The sequence below is a fragment of the Mesoplodon mirus genome (genome assembly GCF_964341445.2).
Source record: "Mesoplodon mirus genome assembly, chromosome: 19".
Taxonomy (NCBI): domain Eukaryota; kingdom Metazoa; phylum Chordata; class Mammalia; order Artiodactyla; family Ziphiidae; genus Mesoplodon; species Mesoplodon mirus.
In genome coordinates this window covers 51,204,897-51,216,245 of record NC_138995.1, presented here as the reverse complement: position 1 = coordinate 51,216,245, position 11,349 = coordinate 51,204,897, and the positions used below count along the sequence as shown (strand labels likewise).

The 11,349-nt window shown below is 38.3% G+C and overlaps 1 long non-coding RNA gene across 1 annotated transcript; it reads right to left on the bottom strand.

The window, feature by feature from the left end:
- Window positions 1-541: 541 nt before the first annotated feature.
- Window positions 542-2,620, bottom strand: LOC309795070. The gene is made up of 3 exons (XR_014292212.1): window positions 2,500-2,620; window positions 1,749-1,936; window positions 542-822 (listed from the first exon to the last, which is right to left on the bottom strand). It is a non-coding gene; the product is annotated as an uncharacterized lncRNA (long non-coding RNA).
- Between the last annotated feature and the right edge of the window lie 8,729 nt (window positions 2,621-11,349).

The window sequence follows — 11,349 nt, the reverse complement described above, 5'->3', positions numbered from 1 at the left end:
TTTGTTACCTTCATTATGTCTTTATATTAAGAAACTCACTAGTATAATGTTGATAATAATAAAAATAATCATATCTATTATTCATTCAAAGGAGTTTTTTGGCCAGGTACTTTTTGCAAAATTGTACATGTTATAAACTATCAACCACACTTTTAGGTGGGTACCATTTTATACATGACACACAGAAGGGTAAATGTGTTGCCCACTATCACACAGATAGTAAAGGCAATGATGATAAGTATATGTCATTGATTAAAAACTTCCCCACAATTATTTTGATGACAAGTTGAAATTATAATGGACTATTCATAGTTCAGGCATACAAAAATGTAATCTGGCAGACACTGAGGATCTGGTCTGAGACACATTCATGCATCACTGAGAACTTGAATTTTCTCTGAATTGTATTAAACTCAAGGACAGCACCAGCTGTTTTCAAAACAGTATTTGCTAGCAGCTGCTAGTTGCAACCTTGTAGTTTAAAAGTCTCCCACCCCCTGACATAATTATGTAATCATTGTGAACCCCAAAGCATCCTTGTTTAACAAGCACCCTTACCTCTTGCCAGCTCACATCCTAATTCTTGACAACTTATGTAACTTTGCAGTTTTTTACCTTTTTAAGCCTACCCCATTTTATAGTCCAGCAGAACACAATTTGAGTACTTTCTTGGGTTTGTGTTTCTTGGGCTGCAGTTCAACAAACCCCAAATAAAAGCGCTTTTTTCCTTTCTTTCTTTTTTTTTTTCTTCAACCAGGTCTCTGTTCTTGGAATTCTTGGTTAACAGTTACAATAACAGGTTTATTTCCTAATACGAACTTCCTAAAATTTAAGAAGGATTGAGAGGTATTAGAAGGCTATTACACACTTATTAAATTAACATGTCTGGAAAAAGAGTCACATTCACAGAATTTCTTTCTGGCATGAATATTTTGCTATTCTGTAAACAGAAAATGACATGGAAAGGCTTTCCTGTATTCCGTTACATTATGAATTTTCTGATGCCAAAAAAGATGTGAATGTTGTCTAAAGACCTTCCTACATAACTTATAGGGTTTCTCAGCAGTATGAAAACTCTGATGTTCAGTAAAGTATGAATTAAGTCTAAAGGCCTTCCCACGTTCTTTACACTCACAGGATTTCTCACCAGTATGAATTCTTTGATACGGTCTAAGGTCTCCACTATCTAAGGTCTCCACTACGACTAAAGGCCTTTCCACATTCCTTACATTCATAGGGTTTTATACCGTATGAATTTTCTGCTGTTGAGTCAACTGTCCACATCAACTAAAGGCCTTATCACATTCTTTACATACATAGAGTTTTAAACCAGAATGAATTCTCAGATGTTCTTTGAGATCTGTTCTATGAATAAAGGCCTTTCCACATTCTTTACATTCATAGGGCTTTTCACCAGTGTGAATTATCTGATGCTCAGTAAAATAGAAACTAAATTTAAAGGCCTTCCCACATTCTATACATTTATAGGGTTTCACATCAGTATGAATTTTCTTATGTACACCAGCTTGAGAATATACTCCCACAAGTCTTCCCACATTCCTTATCATATGATTTCTTACCAGTATGCATTCTATGATGTACTCTAAGGTTGCCATTACAACTAAAAGCCTTCCCACATACCTTACAGTCAAAAGGTTTTATACCAGTATGAACTGTTTTATGTCAATTAAACTGTTCACACACACTAAAGGTTTTTTCATATTGCTTACATTCATAAGGTTTCTTACCTATATGTATTCTTCTGTGTTCAGTGAGGTAAAAATCAAGTCTAAAGGCCTTCCCACATTCCTTAACAATCACAGGGCTTCTTGCCTGTATGAATTTTCTGCTGACAGGTAAGTTGACCACATGCACTAAACGTTTTCCCACATTCCTTACATTCACAGGGTTTCTTGCCTGTATGAATTTTCTGATGCTGTGTAAGGAAAAAAAACAAGCAGAAAAGCTTTTCCACAATCTTGACGTTCATAGGGTTTCTCACCAGTATGAAATCTCTGATGCAGAGTAAGCTGATAGCTACAACTAAAGACCTTCCCATATACATTACATTCATAGAGTTTCTCACCAGTATGAATTTTCTGATGTACACTTAGACACTTTTTTTTTTTTTTTGGCCACACTGTGTGGCTTGCGGGATCCTAGTTCCCTGACCAGGGATTGAACCTGGGCCCACGGCAGTGAAAGCACCGAGTCCTAACCACTGGAGGGCTAGGGAACTCCCGATAGACACTATTAAAGGTATTCCCACATTCTTTACAATCAAAAGTTTATCACCAGAATGAATTTTTTCATGTTGAACAAAATGTGAGCCACAACTAAAGGGTTTTCCACATTCCCTATATTCATAAAGTTTCTGACTATTATGAATTCTCTGATTCTGAGTAAAAGATGAATGTTTTCTACATGTTGGCATGTTATAGATGATTTTCATTTGACTGAAATATCTATCTCAAGGTCCCTGTTGACCCTCAAACTCACTTCTGCTCTGCCACTCATTTCTCAAAATAGATCCTTTAAGACAAGGAATTTTACTTCCTCCTATTATCTTCCATCGGGATAAACTGATTTCATAAATGTCCTTCTCTGGAGATAACTTCTTGGTCTTATACCTGGAGAGTAAACCTAAAAGAAAACAAAAAAGCAAACAAAGATTACTTTCTAGCAGCCAGCAAAACATACAGTTTCTATCTTAAAAATAGGATACAAAATGAAAACAATTCCTGAAAAGAAATAAATGGCTTAAAGAACTTTCAATATAATTAGGTAGTTTTAAGTCAAAACAATATGAGCTGAGAGAATAATGAGAGATTATGTAAGATTGTGGTGATTTGAAATTTAGGTGTCAATCAGAATAATCTGGAGAGCTTCTTACAAGTACAGCTATTTGGGTACCACCCCAGACCAAGGTGAATCAAATCTAAAGGATTAATTGGGCATCTACATGTTTAATAACTTCACAAGATGATTCCAATATAAATCAAAGTTTAGGAGTTCCCATTTAATAATATTAATAATTTCCTTTACTCTTAGAATAAAATCCAAACATGTTACCATAGAATATAATATGGCCTTTGCTTACCTAAAGAGTTCTTTGGAAGAAACTGTCCTCTTTACTCTCTTAGGACATTTGCTACTGTTCAGCTCCTAGATTATGCCCACAACCTTTCCATTTCATACATCTTTTTACAGGCTATTTCATCTCCTAAAATCATCTCTCCTGGGCTCAATGAAAGGCTGACTATTCATCCTTTCATCTTAGGTTAAACATTTCTTGCAAAGAAATGCTTGCCCTGCTGTCTATAAGTAGATCCATGTTTATTCTTAATCACAACATCATGATTCTTTTCTTCATGTCACAGTTTTTTACACATATACATTAATTTTCACTTTGCTTTGCTGTTTCTGATTCCCAAACCATCCCAAAGGAAGATATAATTCCTATTTTGTTCAAAATAAATAAATTCACCAGGACATAGCAGGTGTTAAATGATTAACTTTAGAATAAAATGATAACTGTCAAACTATGATACTAGAAGAAAATATTACAGTCACTGTAATGCAGTTGAATATCATAATAATCACTTAAATTTCACAACACTCAAAAGACATTTCTCCCTACCTCTAATCTCTCATACTTTACTGCAGCGATTAAGTGCACTTTTTCCTACTTTACTTCCTATATATATAGGAACTAAAGGAAATTAAAGGTAGCTCAGCCAAATGTGTAAAAGGAAAAAGGTCCTTGTTTTACCTAATAGTCCTTTAAGCAGTTATCCAATCAAACAGAGATGTCTCCACCAATATTGTTCATTCCCTGCTGTGCATAGAGATGTGTATAATTAACATATATTCAGTTGAGTTTTACTATTATTCAACCCTCCTGGATGCTCAGTCTGCTTACTTCATAACATTTCACAGATTTCCCTTCTATCCCCTTACATCTAGAACCTACCATTCTTATTCTTTATGGAAAAGTATCTGAATGATTTTTAGATATTATAGCAGTTATGTATCATATTGAACAGTTATTTGAAAACTGAACAAGGAGACTATAATTTTGGAGAGAGCAGAGTAAGTGAATGGTATGAGGAAACTGGGGAAACTAGGAGTGTCAGGGAATCTATTAAAAAGGATATTTGGGATAAAACCTGGAGGGTGGCAATCTAGATAAAAGAAGAGCCTACAAAAAATCTAAATAGTGGATGTAAGGTTCAATTTGAAATGAATGGAGAAGAAATTTTCTGTGATTACAGTGTAAGTATAAAAATGGAGGGAGTTTGAAACAAAACAACCTCTGAACATAACACAATAAAATTTAAATAATAACAGCAAAAAATTAAAAGCTTTTCTATTTGTAAACAATGTACTTAACTAAGCAACTGTTGTTTCAATGAGGAAATACAAATTAAAATATCAGGGACTTCCCTGGTGGTCCAGTGGGTAAGACTCTGTGCTCCCAATGCAGGGGGCCTGGGTTCGATCCCTGGTTGGGGAACTAGATCCTGCATGCATGCCACAACTAAGAGTTTGCATGCCACAACAAAGATCCTGTGTGCCACAACTAAGACCTGGCACAGCCTAAATAAATAAATAAATATTAAAAACAATTAAAATATCAGACTTTCTAGAAAATTTTGATGACAAAAATAACATCAGAATGGATGGCATACCAATTTAGTGCTCAGAAAAAAAGTCAGACTTAAATGTTTATATTAACCTAAATATAAGACTGAACTAAGCACCCTACAAAAAGATAGAAAAGGAATGTAAGCTGAAGTAAAGTGAAAGAAAGGAATAAAGACAAAATGTAGTCAGTCAAAAAATAGAAAAAGATGGGGTAAACAAATAAAATAGCTCATTCTTAAAAACAAATCAGTAAGAGAAATAAATCCTTGGCCTACCTAATAAAGAAAAAAGAGGAAGAGAAAACTTTTAAATGACAAAGGGGAAATGTCTAAAAGAATATATGTTTTTAACTATGCAAGACTATTTTGTAAATAAATTTTAATCTATATGTGAAATAGTTTTTTTTTTTTTTTAGGAAAAGAACTGATCAAAACCAACTCTAAAAAAGATAAAGTGTTGGGCTTCCCTGGTGGCGCAGTGGTTGAGTGTCTGCCTGCTGATGCAGGGGACACGGGTTCGTTCCCCGGTCTGGGAAGATCCCACATGCCGTGGAGCGGCTAGGCCCGTGAGCCATGGCCGCTGAGCCTGCACGTCCAGAGCCTGTGCTCCGCAATGGGAGAGGCCACAACAGTGAGAGGCCCGCGTACCACAAAAAAAAAAAAAAAAGATAAAGTGTAAATAGACCAACTTCTCTTGAAAAAACAGAGAAGGCTGTCAACGAAGTATTCCCTAGTAAAGGTAACAGTAATGCACATTCCTATCATCCAAACTGTGGCCTTTAAGTATTATTCCCTACTAATATCAACCAGAGCTCTTTGGAGAATTTGCAGATTGCTAATCTAAAGCAAGGAAGGTATGTGTGTCCATGATTTCTTATGCCAAAAAGTAAGGAAGATTGCACAGATTAGTGAGTGATGTCAAAATAACGTAAGAAACAGCTTAAGATGCAAGCCAGGCTAACAGTGAGACAACAGGAGAGAGCAAGAGCGAGGGAGGGAGATGGATGATCATTTACTGAAATGCATTTAATCAATGAAAATCAATGAATATATATATATATGTGAAAGAGCATTTCCAATGTCAGCAAGGTGGCTATTTAAATAACTCTGTACTTGGAAAGTTGATAGTTCAAAAGGAAAAAACAAGCATATTTTCTGCTTTTCTAAATTAAGAACTACTGTTCATCAAAGTCATCAATAAGAGAGTAAAAGGTAAGCCATCATATGCAAGATATTATATATGAAATACACACATACACTCCAACCCTAGTTTCTTTGGAGTACTTGTGGATTTCTGATCTGAAGCAGAGAAGGTATGAGTTGAGTCCAGGATTTCCTGTACCAAAAAAGCAAGGAAGATTTCAAAGATTAATGGGTGATGGGTAGATTAATGCATGGAGATATAGGTATACATAGATAGGGATAGCTATACATAGATATTTAGCTATATAGATATAGATATATCTCAAGTTGTATCCAGAATAAAAATCAACTCCTAAAAACCAGTAAGAAAAAACCCAGCCAACCAAAAAGAACACTGTGTGGAAGACTTCAGTGGGCATTTCTTAAAGGAGGGTATCCAAATAGTCAACAAAAATAAAGCAGTACTGCAATTTTCAGGGAAATGTGAATTAAAACACAATACTACCAACTACTCAACAGAATGGCTAAAATGAAAAGATGGGAGAGAAACAATATCAAATGCCTTTAAGGTTGCATAACAAGAAGAATTCTCTTATACACTAATAGTGGGAATGCACGCTAGCACAACTGCTTAGGAAAATTGAAAGTATCACAGTTCAACATGTATATCCAGTGTCACCAAATTCCACTCCTAAGTAGACACTTAACAAAAATTTGTAAATATACTCCTTGTTACTCAAATGTGATCTCAACAGATTTCCAATCTGTGCACTTTCCATCCAGTGTGAGACAGGACACCCAGGAAAGGTCCTTCCTAGCACTGAGGGAGAAAAGGCTGCTGAACCAGGAAAAACCTGACTCTTGATCAGCGATGCTTTCAAAGAAAGATCTTTTATTTTTTTAACTGAAGTACAGTTGATTTACAATGCTGTGTTAGAGAGAGAAAGATCATGATCAAAAGGGGAAAATGTGAAAATTAACAAACAAACTAATTTAAAAAGGAGTTGGGAGGCCAGAAGGCGGAGTTCTTAAAATCAACCACTCATGTCAACTGCATACCCAATAGGAAGAGAGGTACTTTGCATCTCCAACAGGAAGAAGGATACTACTTTACTGCCAAGTAGGAGGAATAATTTTTCCTTTCCTGGCAGCAGCCCAGCCAGTAAGCGACTGTCACAACTCAGCCAATAAAATGCCACTCACTTCAAACTCCTAGTTTCCTCCAATGAACTCTTTGTAATAGCCACTCCCACTCCTGCTTCTCCTCTATAAAACAAAAAAACTCTCTCCTTTGGACTTGCCTGTGATTTGTCATAGATTGCATGTCCTGAATTGCAATTCTTTGCTGTTCCCAAATAAACCCATTTTGCTGGTTTAAAAAACTGGCTGATATATTGCTTTAGGTAAACAACTGGAAGACTAAACATCATAAAGATGTTACTTCATTAAGAAATGTAATGTAAGCCCAATTAGAATATAACAAGAGGAGGAGCTTCAAGATGGCAGAAGAGTAAGACATGGACATCATCTTCCTCCCCACAACTGCATCAGAAATACATCTACATGTGGAACAACTCCTACAGAACACCTACTGAATGCTGGCAGAAGACCTCAGGCTGCCCAAAAGGCAAGAAACTCCCCACATACCTGGTAGGGCAAAAGAAAAAACAGACAAACGAATAGGGATGGGACCTGCACCAGTGGGAGGGAGCCGTGAAGGAGGAAAGGTTTCCACACACTAGGAAGCCCCTTCACTGGCGAAGACGAGGGGTGGGCCGGGGGAAAGCTTCGGAGCCACAGAGGATAGCGCAGCAACAGGGGTGCAGAGGGCAAAGCGGAGAGATTCCTGCACAGAGGATTGGTGCCGACCAGCACTCACCAGCCCGAGAGGCTTGTCTGCTCACCCGCTGGAATGGGCTGGGGCTGGGGATGGGAGCTGAGGCTCTGGCTTCAGTGGGATCCCAGGGACAGGACTGGTGTTGGCTGTGTGAACACAGCCTGAAGGGGCTAGTGCACCACAGCTAGCTGGGAGGGAGTCTGGGAAAAAGTCTGGAGCTGCCAAAGAGGCAAGAGACTTTTTCTTGCCTCTTTGTTTCCTATTGTGTGAGAAGAGGGGATTAAGAGTGCCACTTAAAGGAGCTCCAGAGACTGGCGTGAGCCGTGGCTATCAGTGCAGACTGCAGAGATGGGCATGAGATGCTAAGGCTGCTGCTGCAGCCACCAAGAAGCCTGTGTGCAAGCACAGGTCACTATATACACTTCCCCTCCCGGGAGCCCGTGCAGCCCGCCACTGCCAGGGTCCCGTGATTCAGGGACAACCACCCCGGAAGAACACATGGCACACCTCAGACTGGTGCAACGTCACGCCTGCCTCTGCCACTGCAGGCTTGCCCTGCTCTCCGTACCCCGCCCTCTCCCTGGCGTCAGTGAGGCAGAGCCCCCGAATCAGCTGCTCCTTTAACCCCATCCTGTCTGAGTGAAGAACAGACGCCTTCATGTGACCTACATGCAGAGGCGCGTCCAAATCCAAAGCTGAACCCCAGGAGCTGTGCGAACAAAGAAGAGAAAGGGAAATTTCTCCCAGCAGCCTCAGGAGCAGCGGATTAAATCTCCACAATCAACTTGATGTACCCTGCATCTGTGGAATACCTGAATAGACAACGAATCATCCCAAATTGAGGAGGTAGACTTTGGGAGCAACGACATATATATTTTTTCCCCTTTTTCTCTTTTTTGTGAGTGTGTATGTGTATGCTTCTGTGTGTGATTTTGTCTGTATAGCTTTACTTTTACCATTTATCCTAGGGTTCTGTCTGTCCTTTTTTTTTGTTTGTATTTGTTTTTGTTTTTAGTATAATTTTTAGCACTTGTTATCATTAGTGGATTTGTTTTTTGGTTTGGTAGCTTCTTTCTTTTTTTTTTAAATTACATAAAAATTTTTTTAGTAAATATTTTTCATTTATTTTATTTTATTTTCTTCTTTCTTTCTTTTTTTTTTCCCTTTTATTCTGAGTCGTGTGGATGACGGGCTTTTGGTGCTCCAGCCAGGTGACAGGGCTGTGCCTCTGAGGTGGGAGAGCCAACTTCAGGACACTGGTCCACAAGAGACCTCCCAGCTCCAGATAATATCAAACGGTGAAAATCTCCGAGAGATCTCCATCTCAACACCAAGACCCAGCTCCACTCAACGACCAGCAAGCTACAGTGCTGGACACCCTATGCCAAACAACTAGCAAGACAGGAACACAACCCCATCCATTAGCAGAGAGTCTGTCTAAAATGATGATAAGGCCAGAGACACCCCAAAACACTCGACCAGACGTGGACCTGCCCACCAGAAAGACAAAATCCAGCCTCATCCACCAGAACACAAGCACTAGTCCCCTCCACCAGGAAGCCTACACAACCCACTGAACCAAGCTTAGCCACTGGGGACAGACAACAAAAACAACGGGAACTACAAACCTGCAGCCTCCGAAAAAGAGACCCCAAATACAGAAAGTTAAGCAAAATGAGAAGACAGAGAAACACACAACAGATGAAGGAGCAAGGCAAAAACGCACCAGACCAAATAAATGAAGAGGAAATAGGCAGTCTACCTGAAAAAGAATTCAGAATAATGATAGTAAAGATGATTCAAAATCTTCAAAATAGAATGCAGAAAATACAAGAAACTTTTAACAAGGACCTAGAAGAACTAAAGAGCAAACAAACAGTGATGAACAACATAATAAATGAAATAAAAAATTCTCTAGAAGGGAGTCAATAACAGAATAACTGAGGCAGAAGAACAGATAAGTGACCTGGAAGAGAAAATAGTGGAAATAACTACTGCAGAGCAGAATAAAGAAAAAAGAATGAAAAGAATTGAGGACAGTCTCAGAGACCTCTGGGACAACATTAAACACACAAACATTTGAATTATAGGGGTCCCAAAAGAAAAGGAGAAAAAGAAAGGGACTAAGAAAATATTTGAAGAGATTATAGTTGAAAACTTCCATAATATGGGAAAGGAAATAGTTAATCAAGTCCAGGAAGCACAGAGTCCCATACAGGATAAATCCAAAGAGAAACACACCAAGACATATATTAATCAAACTATCAAAAATTAAATACAAAGAAAAAATATTAAAAGCAGCAAGGGAAAAACAACAAATAACACACAAGGGAATCCCCATAAGGTTAATAGCTGATCTTTCAGCAGAAACTCTGAAAGCCAGAAGGGAGTGGCAGGACATATTTAAAGTGATGAAGGAGAAAAACCTACCACCAAGATTACTCTACCCAGCAAGGATCTCATTCAGATTTGATGGAGAAATTAAAACCTTTACAGACAAGCAAAAGCTAAGAGAATTCAGCACCACCAAACCAGCTCTATAACAAATGCTAAAGGAACTTCTCTAGGCAGGAAACACAAGAGAAGGAAAAGACCTACAATAACAAACCAAAACAATTAAGAAAATGGTAATAGGAACATACAGATCAATAATTACCTTAAATGTAAGTGGATTAAATGCTCCAACCAAAAGACATAGACTGGCTGAATGGATCCAAAAACAAGACCCGATTATAGGCTGTCTACAAGAGACCAACTTCAGACCTAGGGACACATACAGACTGAAAGTGAGGGGATGAAAAAAGATATTCCATGCAAATGGAAATCAAGAGAAAGCTGGAGTAGCAATTCTCATATCAGACAAAATAGACTTTAAAACAAAGACTATTACAAGATACAAAGAAGGACACTACATAATGATCAAGGGATCAATCCAAGAAGAAGATATAACGATTGTAAATATTTATGCACCCAACATAGGAGCACCTCAATACATAAGGCAAATACTAACAGCCATAAAAGGGGAAATTGACAGGAACACAATCATAGTAGGGTACTTTAACACCCCACTTTCACCAATGGACAGATCATCCAAAATGAAAATAAATAAGGAAACACAAGCTTTAAATGATACATTAAACAAGATGGGCTTAATTGATATTTATAGGATATTCCATCCAAAGACAACAAAATACACATTCTTCTCAAGTGCTCATGGAACATTCTCCAGGATAAATCATATCTTGGGTCACAAATCAAGCCTTGGTAAATTTAAGAAAATTGAAATCATATCAAGTATCTTTTCCGACCACAATGCTATGAGACTAGATATCAATTACAGGAAAAAATCTATAAAAAATACAAACACATGGAGACTAAACAGTATACTACTTAATAACCAAGTATCACTGAAGAAATCAAAGAGGAAATTTAAAAATATCTAGAAACAGGGCTTCCCTGGTGGTGCAGTGGTTGAGAGTCCGCCTGCCGATGCAGGGGACACGGGTTCGTGCCCCGGTCCAGGAAGATCCCACATGCTGCGTAGTGGCTGGGCCGGTGAGCCATGGCCACTGAGCCTGCACGTCTGGAGCCTGTGCTCCGCAGCATGAGAGGCCACAACAGTGAGAGGTCCGTGTACCGCAAAAAAAAAAAAAACAACACTAGAAACAAATGACAATGAAAACACGACGACCCAAAACCTATGGGATGCAGCAAAAGCAGTTC